At 41.3% G+C, this 11,293-nt stretch overlaps 1 protein-coding gene across 6 annotated transcripts in view; it reads left to right on the top strand.

Moving 5' to 3' along the window:
* The first annotated feature begins 342 nt into the window (after positions 1 to 342).
* The window catches only part of LRAT (lecithin retinol acyltransferase), a 122,720-nt gene continuing 111,769 nt past the window's right edge, over positions 343 to 11,293 (top strand). For 5 of the 6 annotated variants that reach the window (XR_005789162.1, XR_005789161.1, XR_005789158.1 and 2 more), the window contains exons 1-2: positions 343 to 516; positions 10,662 to 10,774. The gene's annotated coding sequence lies outside the window, so the exon portion shown is untranslated. The remainder of the gene's footprint in view (positions 517 to 10,661; positions 10,775 to 11,293) is intronic. The other variant, XM_040471820.1, reaches the window with a different exon arrangement.

Below are 11,293 nucleotides of genomic sequence, written 5' to 3'. Positions count from 1 at the left end.
TCCCTAGCAGGCTCCTCGCTGTCAGAGCAGAGCCAGATGCAGGGCTCAGCCCCAGAAACCTTGAGATCCTGACCTGAGAAGCAAAAGCCAAGACACTTAATCGACTAAGCCATCCAAGTGCCCCAGGATCTTTAAATCATTGGTACAAACTGCAAAAACAGAAAAAAGGAGCCGAGCCAGCAATCCTAAACCATGTTTTGTGGTCATGGTTGATACAGCTCCAGCACTGGGTGGCAATCAGTGGGGAACGAAACCGCCCGGTTGGGCGCACAGGTGGGGCCCGGCCAGCAGAGGGCGCGCAAGGCGCCGTCCATCCCGCCGAGCGGCCCGCCGGGCGCTGGGACTCCTTCCTGGCGCGCAGCCTGCGGCGGTCCCTGGCGCGGCGACTGCTGCGGGCGACTCTCCCGCTGGGACGCGGGCACCCGGCCACCGGGCAACCCGGCCGAAGCCGGCGCGGGTGATGGGCCGGGATTGAAGAGCCCGCCTCCGATTTCTGGGGAGACACTGAGGCATCAGGTAACCGAGCGGCAGCCTGCGCCCCGCGCTCACTCCCACTGACCCCGGGGCCCCTGGCCACCGCACGCTCCTTTCTGCGCTGCGTTCTCAGAAGAAAAGGCGGGAAGGGAGGTGCGAGGACTTGGCTGCAGCCCTGGAGGGAGACCCTAGGTGTGGGGGCCAGAACAGGAGCGATGACACTTGGACTCTGCCAAGTTTAGAGACGCCCAACTGTGCTTTTACTCCACCACGTGTCCTAGCTTTGCACTGACCTTTCCCCTCCCCGGAGAAAGAGTGGGCCTGGCACCAGCCTTTGCTCCACCTCTCCCATGGAAAGTGCCCGCCTGCCTCCCTTTCCCTTGCCCTGTGCTACTCAGTCCCTCCCTCCTGACCGGATCCTAGTGCCTAATAGCTTCTCCATTAGGAGCTTGGATGTCTGCTAGTTGCATCCCCAGCTCTTCCTCCCTTTGAAAATCTACAAAATGGTTCAGAAGACGTTGGCAGCTGTGAATTTGAGGTTCGGAGTGGGGACAGTTAAAACTGTGATTTTTGTACCTTTCTTGTGCCTTTGGCCCCCTCTAAGATTTGCCTGATTTATTAACATCTGAAGTAAAAATATGTTCTTCCTCTTCCCCTTTTTGAATCCTTTTATAAGGAGGAAATCAAGTGATGAGAAGAGGGTGGGGAATCGGTTCCCCTTATTCAAGTCCTGACTATAGATATACACTAACATATGATCATTGGGCCTGGGGTTTTTATGTATCTGTTTATTTACATATAAATCATCTGGTGACATACAGTGAACATTCTGGGGAGATTCATTTTGAGGAGATGTAAACATTTTTTTGAATCGAAATGTGTTTTGACACTTGGGTCTGCCCTGGTTGCAGTGTGTATATCGTTTGATTTGAGGGCCCTTGCCCCTGCCCTGAAATACCAAACCCTTGTCTGTCATTGTGCCCCCAAATTCTACTATCGATGTTTATTTCTTTTTGTTTACGGTCTTCAAAGTCTTTAAGAGTTCCCCCTCAGGAATCAGTTACCAAGGGAATGATGACATCATAATACGTTACTGAGGAAGAGCCTGCTCTGGGATTCAAGAAACAGGGCTCACTGCTGAAGGCCTACGTGCAGTATTTGGCTCTGGGCCCCGTTCTGCTGCTAATGGGCTATGTGACCTTGATTGTTCAATTTATTTAATCTCTTGGAATCTTGTTTACCTCACTTCAGGGAGGCTGGAACTAATAACCTTCATCTGTTGGCCAATGAGTGCTAAATATGGCGATCAATCTCCGTCCCCATCTTCCTTGACCTACTAGCAATATTGGACCAAACTGGTCATTCCCTCCTTAAAATGCTTTCTTCTTGAAGTCTCTTGAAGTTTCCCTCCTTCCTCCCTGCTTACATCTTCTCAGTCTCCTTGACTGGTCCTCTTTATCTCTAAAAGCTAGGGTTTGCAGTGTCCTAGGCCTCTTGTTGGACTTGCTTACCTTTTAAAAAAAAATTTTTTTTTTTAACATTTATTTATTTTTTCGAGAGACAGAGAGAGACAGAGCACAAGTGGGAGAGGGGCAGAGAGAGAAGGAGACACAGAATCCGAAGCAGGCTTCAGGCTCTGAGCTGTCAGCACAGAGCCCCACTTGGGGCTTGAACCCACAAACCATGAGATTGTGACCTGAACTGAAGTCAGACGCTCAGCTGACTGAGCCACCCAGGTGCCCCTGGACTTGCTTACCTTTTAAAAGGCACTCTCTTGGGGCGCCTGGGTGGCTCAGTCGGTTGGGCGGCCGACTTCAGCTCAGGTCATGATTTTGTGGTCCGTGAGTTCGAGCCCCGCGTTGGGCTCTGTGCTGACAGCTCAGAGCCTGGAGCCTGTTTCAGATTCTGTGTCTCCCTCTCTCTGACCCTCCCCCGTTCATGCTCTGTCTCTCTCCGTCTCAAAAATAAATAAACGTTTAAAATAAAATAAAATAAAATAAAAGGCACTCTCTTCCATGATATTTAACATCACTACTTTGATGGACTCCACATTTATGCCTCCAACATGGACTTGTCCTCCTCTGAAATCCATATTAAGAAACCTGGCTGCCTTCTTGGCATCTTCTGTAAAAGCCATCTCAGAAACATCATGTTTAAAGCTGAACTTACGATCTTCACCCCCAAATCTGCTGCTTGCCACCCTACCCTTCCCCCCACTCCCCCCCCCACCCCCCATCTTGTCCATCTCAATGACAACCCTGTCTTTCTCTGCTCAGGCCAAAACCCTTGCAGTCAAACTTGCCTTCCACCTTCACTCCAGTCTATACCACTGTCCCTCTAGTTGGACTATAGCAATAGCCTCCTACCTAGTCTCCCTGGTTTTTCTCTTGCCCTTCTGCGGTGTATTCTCCTCATAGCTGCAACAATAATTTTGTTTTGTTTTGTTTCATGTTTTTATTTATATTCTAGTTAGTTAACCTGTAGTGTAATATTGGTTTCAGGAGTAGAATTTCATAATTCATCACTTACATAGAACACCCAGTGCTCATCACAGCAAGTGCCCTCCTTAGTACCCATCACCCATCTAGCCCATCTCCCACCCACCTCCCTCCAGCAAACTCAGTTTGTTCCCTATCATTAAGAGTCTTTTATGGTTTGCCCCCTTCTCTCTTTTTTACCCCCACTTCCCCTATGTTCATCTGTTTTGTTTTGCAAGAGTAATGCTGCCAGTCAGTCATGTCCTGTGTTGGATGAAGACTGTCCAATGGCTTATCTCATTCAGAGTAGAATCCAAAGTGCTTAGGGTGACCTAAAAGTGTGATATATTTTCAGATTTGTTTCTGGCTTCATCTCTTTCTTGCCCCTCACTACTTGCTCACTAGCATTGCTGGCACACTGACCTCCAATATGCCAAGCACATCTCTGTCTTGGGGACGCTTATTAGTGTAGACACTTACTAGTCTTTCCATCTGAAACATTCCTTCTCCCAACAACCCATGGTTGGCTCCTTCACTTCCTTCAGGTCTCTGCTCACTCAAATATCATCTTATCAAAGACACTTACCCTTGATTACTTGATATTCAATAGCCACGTTCAACCCTATCCTTCTTGGTACCTCCTGACCCCTCACCTTACATTATCTTTCTCCACAACACTGGCCAGCTGACAAATATTTGTCGGGCTTTTCTCTCTCTCTCTCTCTCTCTCTCTCTCTCTCTCTCTCTTTTTCTTGTCCCCTCCGCAGAATGTAAACTCCAAAGAGGGAAGAGATTTGGACAGTTTTTATTGCTGCTGTGTCTCTAGTGGCTAGAACAGAGTTTGGCATATGTCTTAGTCCCTTTGGGCTGCTATAATAAAATACCACAGACTGGGTGCCTTATAAACATCAGACATTTATTTCTTACGGTTCTGGAGGCTGGAAGTCTGAGACCAGGGTGCCATTATAGGTGAGTGAAGTCCATCTTCCAGGTCACAGACTTCTGCTATGTTTTCACCTTTTGGAGCTCTGGGGGGCCTGTTTTATAAGGGCACTAATCCCATTCATAACCTGAGCACTTCCCAGAGGCCCTACCTAACACCATCACCTTGGGCGTTAGGACTCAATGTATGAATTTTGTTGGAGACACAAACATCAGCATGAAAGGTTATCAACACATCTTTATTGAATGAATGAGTCTAAAAGGTGATGCTTGTAATATTTAGATCACAGGGCTAAACTGAAGATCATATTGTGAAGCCATTTTGTATGCTTAGTAGCATACAAAGACCTTTGGCTTAGTAGTTAGAGAAACTTTGCTTCAGACCCAGGTTACATACGCACAAATAGTGTGAACTTCTCAGAAGGTCCATTTTCCATATTTGTGGAATGGACAAAGTATAATACCTCGAAAGTTTATTGTGAGTATCAGGCAAAACATAAGTGTACGTGAAACATTTGGCCGTGAGGAAGCTAAAAAAACAAGCAGTTTTGATAACTTATGTGTGAATGTGTTTTGTAAGCTATAAAGTCACACATATACATATAGCATTACTATTACTGAGGACATTGTATGCAATGTAAAAAGTTTACTGTAATAAACTTTTCAAAGTGAATGATTTCAGTGTTCATAGCATAATGCAAATTAGAAAACGAAAAATTAGTAGCATCTATACCTCATACCTGTAGGTTCTAATGGAAATGAGTATCTGACATCCTATTGTTCCTGCACAACTTTCCCTTATCCTTTGGCCCTGCCATGCCTAAGAAAGCAATATATATTCTTATCATCTCAGTCTCACAAAACCACGCAAATTCAGCCGCTTAACTCACAAGTAATCCAAGTAATGATCTGGTGAGAAGCTGTCAGATTGCCATTTCTTCAGCATGGTCCTGCCCTATGAGTACTATTTATTTTATTAAAAAAATTTTTTTAATGTTTATTTATTTTTGAGAGAGAGAGAGAGACAGAGCGCAAGTAGGGGAGGGGCAGAGAGAGAGGGAGACACAGAATCCAAGGCAGGCTCTAGACTCTGAGCTGTTGGTACAGAGCCCAATGCAGGGCTCCAATTCATGAACTGTGAGATCATGACCTGAGCCACCCAGGTGCCTCTGGTACTGTTTACTTTAGTTCAGCACACAATAATAGAACATAGAGATTTAAAGGGGGAATATGACAGGTCCTTGTGTTATAGTGTAATATAACTCAGTCTCTTGTGGTATAGTGTAGGCCAGTTTTACAAGGTGTATAGAATACAAACTGTTTGAGGACAAGAAGTAAGTGAGTTCCTACCACAAATAGAAGACAGCAGGAAGTCAGACAGATCGCATACTGATTATTTTTTTCATCTCGAGTTATTTTTTCTTTGAAAATCCAAAGGTGTAGGCCATATTCTTGAGACTGGGTTAGCTCTGAGGCCTCTAGGGCACAGAAGGTTGTGAGGTGGGGAGACCCTGAGACCCAGGCCCGGTTCTGAATTCTTGTCGTTGAGATTTAAGAATTATAGATAACAGGACTGCTAGATAAATGAAGGCAACTTCAGAGCTTCCCTGGAAGTTCCTAAGCAGTCCTACTTTGGTTGTGATGTACCCTTTCCCTGGTTTGCAACCCCCTTCTCAGTAATCTTACAGGCTCAGAATGACTTTAAGAATCCGGGTAATCTGTTAAACTTTTCCTAGGTCCACACCCCCACCAATCTCACAGCCCCGCCTCCCCGGAAGCCCCGCCTCCCCGGAAGCCCCGCCTCCCCAGGAGCCCCGCCTCCCCAGGAACCCCGCCTCCCCCGAAGCCCAGCTCCAACAAGGCTGGGTTCTTGAGTGGGTGAGCAGGGTGGACCATGTGGTCATGAGGACATGATCCCAACGTTTGAGGTCTCAACAAAGTAGAGTTGTCCTAGACCTGCAGTGTGCTTGACATTACATTTGAAGAAGGGATTTCTTCACTGAAGTTGGCTGTGGCCTGGAAATGTGTTTACTTTTCAATGAAGTATAAAGGCCTTGTAAGCACTCACAGGACTGGACCAGGTTTTTTTCATATTTGCCTGGCACAATATATCAGTTATTTATCAATTGTACATAAGTTTATTCCTCAGGAATATCTATTAGTCTCATATTTATTCATCAGGAATTCTGGAATATCACCATTGTTTGAGCTATTTTAGTTTGACATTGACTCATCAATAAATATTTCTTGAGCAGTGTGCTGGCCCTTGGGAATATAAAACAGAATACTACCTATTTCCTGAACCCAAAATAATTTCTATTAGTCTTTATTTATTTCCAGACTTACACCAAGTCCAACATGTGGTTTACCTTAGTTAAAGAAAACCCAGGGCTCTCAACAAGAAACGAGAACTTTTCTTTTCTTTTCCTTTTTTTTTTTTTTTTGTAAATAGAAACCATAGAAAAACAATTTAAGATGATTATTTCTATCTTCTCAACTCTACTTTTTTTTTTAAAGTTCTGATTAACAGTGTACGATTAAGTTCATTCGTTTAGTTGTTCAGTAGACCTTGGGCTCACAGTTTGAGGGGGCAAAGTTGAAGCAAACTCTGACCCCACAGAGTCACAGAGGGTGACTTTAGTGAGGACATCTTGCAGCCCTTGGGGGAGGGTCCTCCAGCGAGGTCCCCTGCTGCTTTGGCTTCCTTTTACCTTCTCTTTGGGCTTTGGGCTGCTTGCAGGTTCCCATCACTGCAGGGCAGACAGACTGACAGCCAGTTCTGCTCCTTCTGGAAAATTTCCAGTGTTTTATACTTGTCAGATGACTTTTCTCAAGAAAACAGATTTCATGAGCCACTCTCTTTGCTCCTGGACTGTTGAAACCCTGGCAGATATGATTTAAGAATCTGAACAAAGAAACATTTAAAAGTACATGACACTAATTTGCAATGCAGCGTACGTCTCCGTCTTGGATTTTACATCGTCTCTGAAGCCTACGGTGGTCATTTGAGTTATCCATCAGCCACAAAGCAGGCTTTGTCTGATTTTTGTCGTATCCATTTGTTCTTGTCTTCCTTGTCTCTCTTACCACAATATTCCCACGATCACAAATACATCCACTTGTGCCCTGTTTGAATTTCACACTTTTACTAAACATCTTGACATGAAATCACAGAGTGAGATTTTTCTTCCTTCCCCGAAATCACTGATGAAAAGATTCTGTTCTGTGTGTGGTCTATAGAATGGCTCAGTTGGAGACGGGATGCACAATGTTTCAATGGATGGTACAGCTCTTCATCTCAAAGCAGTTGCTGGTGACTTTTCTGAGCTCAAGTGTCCTGGAGAAATCACATAAAATTAATTATAAGACCATTTATCTTTCATCTTTGTCTTTCATCAATTTCTCCTTTTATTTTAATGGGTTTTCTGTATATACATCACCTCATGTCTGTTTACTCTTTCATAGTTGTAAAAACCATCTCTCTCTCTTGCATTATATGGGGGAAAAGTATAAATGATTATCTCAGTAATTATTTAATTCTTATTCTTCTTATTTCTTATTCTTAATTAAGAATTAATTCTTAATTATATATTTTATGTATTTACATAAGGCTTTGCTGTGCCAAGGTCTCTGATCTAGTGAAACAGTTTCCATCTGTGAAAACCTTGTAAGCCTTTATAAATTTCCTACAATTTTAGGACTTTCCACATGACAGAATAAAGGATTCTATGGCAGTTAGTAAGAAATTAGAGGCTTACATAATCCTTGGGTATGAAAAATGAGAGATGTGATGTGAAGAAACCTTTAGAAGAAGAGCTGTTTTGAAATGTACTTTCTTACTCGTTCAAACATTAATTCAACCAGGTTTTGTTAAGTGCCCGTTAAGTACAGTGCTGGAGACTAGGGACACCACACTAACACAAAGCCCCTACCTTTAAACATAGCACTGGTGGGGCGCCTGGGTGGCTCAGTCGGTTGAGTGTCGGACTTCAGCTCAGGTCACGATCTCACAGTCCGTGAGTTCGAGCCCCGCGTCAGGCTCTGGGCTGACAGCTCAGAGCCTGGAGCCTGCTTCCGATTCTGTGTCTCCCTCTCTCTCTGCCCCTCCCTCGTTCATGCTCTGTCTCTCTCTGTCTCAAAAATAAATAAATGTTAAGAAAAAAAATTTTAAAAACATACCACTGGTTAGGAGGACAAAATATTTTATGGTTGCATTTTTCTGTAGATTTGTTGCTTGTTTTGTACTTTGGGAATTGCCTTTGAATGAGGTTTTTTAACAAGGAAGTAATTTGAAGACAAATTATTTTCGAATGAAGGAAGGAGGAAAACTAGAGGCTTGGTAACAGCAACTTTCTCTTTGACATCTCATATTTACATCACACTGAAAGCTGTGAGGGGCAGCGTTGATTTTCGCCTGAATTGATCATGAGCTTAGAATAGCAAAGAGGATTTTACGCCTGATGAGTTGGCAATAGATAATTTCTTTTACAAAAAATCCTTTCCATTCGAAGGAAATAATTTCTGGAGAGTACTGGGAAATGGGAAAATCTTCTGCCACTGCTATAGATACTTTTCTGTTTTCTTGTCTTTTCTGTTACCCTATAATAATTTACTTTTCCTTCAGTTAGCATGGTTAAGTATGTGGATTATCATCCCAATATGGCAGGGCTTGAATGTAAAGTACAAGACAAAAAACAAAAGAAAAACAAACAAATTCATTAAGGGAGCTGGCTGACTCTTGATTTCAGCTCAGGTCAAGATCTCACAGTTTTGTAAGTTTGACCCCCACATTGGGCTCTGCCCTGACAGCACAGAGCCTGCTTGAGATTCTCCCTCTCTCTCTGTCCCTGCCCCCACTTGCATTCTCTCTGTCTCTCTCAAAATAAGTAAGTAAACTGAAAAAAAAAAAAAAGCTCATTAAGATATAAAGGATTCCCTAGGGTTTCCCCAGGTTCTGTATTTGGTTAATGTAAAAGAAATAAGATTTTACTCGTATACTTTTCAATTTTGTTTACATTATTGTTAAATTTTAAAAAGTAAATTACACTTTGTGCTTTGCTTCTAGTTTTTCAGCTGCTATAGGGAGACAAGCTGGATTATTTGCTTTTCTATTTTCTTTCAGAAATAACTATGTACCTGCTAACTGCTGAAAAAGTAAAATCGTCTGTAATCAGTTTAATAAGCATGTAACCATACTTTGTGGGATAATTACACAAGACAATGTTTCTATAAGTGACTTATTTTAAGACTTTACAGTGTTAGGTCTTCTCATTTAAAAAAAAATGGAAGTCATTTTCTTATTTACTGTCACTTAAGTCAGAAATAACCTAAGGAAATACAGCTAACTGTGGAAGAGCTTTGTTCACAAAGATAGATGACATAGCCTCATTTACAACATACACAAAAAGCCAAAGGCCTAAATGCCCAACAATAATGAAATGGTTAAATAAATGATGAGAGATCCAAGCAACAAAATCTTATGTAGCAAGTTATATTTATGAAAATTATGTATATATATATACATATATATACATGCATATATATATGCATATATATACATATATATGCATGTATATATATGTATACATATATACATATATGTATGTATACATATATACACACACATATATATATACATATATATATACATATACACACACAAGCAAATTATACTTAAGGAAAGCTTTGTTAACATTATGCTATCATATATAGTACATGATAAATATCTTAGTCCTAACTGTGAAATATTGATTAGGACCAGTGGATTTGATTTCCTTATTTATTTATTTATTTATTTATGAAATAACCCTCCCCCTTTTTTAAAAGTTTATATATTTATTTTGAGGGAGAGAGAGAGGGAGAGAGAGAGAGGGAGCCAGTGGGGAAGGGGCAGAGGGGGGACAGAGGATCCGAAGTGGACTTTGTGCTGACAATAGAGAGCCTGATGCAGGGCTTGAACTCACAAATTGTGAGATCATGACCTGAGCTGAAGTTGGTTGTTTAACCGACTGAACCATCCAGGCGCCCCTTGATTTTCTTATTTTAATATTTAAGGCCTAGAAATTGGCCTAAAGCAGGGAATATCCCAACAGAAATTCCATTTAGATGAGAAATCCATTTAAATTATTCAGCTTGTTGGAGAATAGCAAAGGTCTTACTATAGCTATGTCAACAACTTTGTGATAGTTTATGTAAATAGCTGCTTTTATTTGGTAGAATTAACTAAAATAAAGTCATAGGAACATAACTAATTATCTAATTTGTGCTTTAAACTATAGTTTGACTGCAAATGAGGTACTCTGGAATGACTTCATCACCTATGATAACTCTTAATCTGCCCTTTTGGTTTCCTGCATCTGTTTCCATAATCTCTCAATTTAGGAAACACCATTGGCTTCTGCTGAGAATTAGTGTAGGAATTCGGTGATGAATGCTCAGGGCATGGATAGTGTTAGGAATCAGAGGTTTTATTATAATTTTGAACCTAAAACTAAGAGATCACAAAGAGAAGTGATCAGTCTGTTTGATCTTTATCACTTTGGGGATAATGAAAGTTCAGTTTCTTTGGAACACTATGTTAGATCTTTCCACTGATTGATTACATTTTCATCTTCACCTGGAATTAGTTCTTTTCAAATAACGTAAATATTGCTATTAATATTTAAGATAACCTTGTAAGTAATTAAAAGATTGATTAGTCTGAACTGTTATCTTTGAGTTAATTAGATGCATTTCATAGTGGATAACACATTTGTTTTTATATTTTAGGACTTGAGCCGTGTTCCTGATTTTATACAGATACCCTTGGGGGTATGGCTCAGGGGTAGAGCATTTGACTGCAGATACCATGGCTCCGTATATAAAGGACATTCGCTAAAATGGTAATTTGAAAAATATTATATTATTTTAATTTAAAATATTTAAATAGCCGATGGTGTTTATATATATTTTTATAGTAAATATTTTAAATATTAAATAATGTTAATTTCCTGTATTCAGCAGCATATCAAATATTAAGAATGAGAAGATATATAGATCTATCTATATATTCCTATATCTATATATCTTTATTTACAGCTATAACTGTATATAACTACTTGACTGATGTAGTCACTAGAAAGTAAACAATTACATAACTCAACATTTGATAGAGCCTTATGAGCCATCTGGATATGGTTCTGAAGAAAGGAGGCAGTTGTCAGTAGATGAAAGAATATTTTAAAACATAGCCCCTGTTAACCCGCCAGCATATTTGGGTTGATTTCCAGTCAGAGAGTTAAAATTGTACTGGCTGTTTGCTCTCCTCCCCCTGAGTCTTCTGTGGCACAGGGCAGATCTTATTAGGACATCTTCCTGGAGTCAGGATAGAATTTGTAGCTGTGGAACCATAAAATCTGCTG

The sequence above is a fragment of the Herpailurus yagouaroundi genome, unplaced genomic scaffold (genome assembly GCF_014898765.1).
Source record: "Herpailurus yagouaroundi ecotype Mexico unplaced genomic scaffold, PumYag 28, whole genome shotgun sequence".
Classification (NCBI taxonomy): domain Eukaryota; kingdom Metazoa; phylum Chordata; class Mammalia; order Carnivora; family Felidae; genus Herpailurus; species Herpailurus yagouaroundi.
Note: the sequence above shows the minus strand (reverse complement) of the source record. Positions and strands in the feature narration are given on the sequence as shown.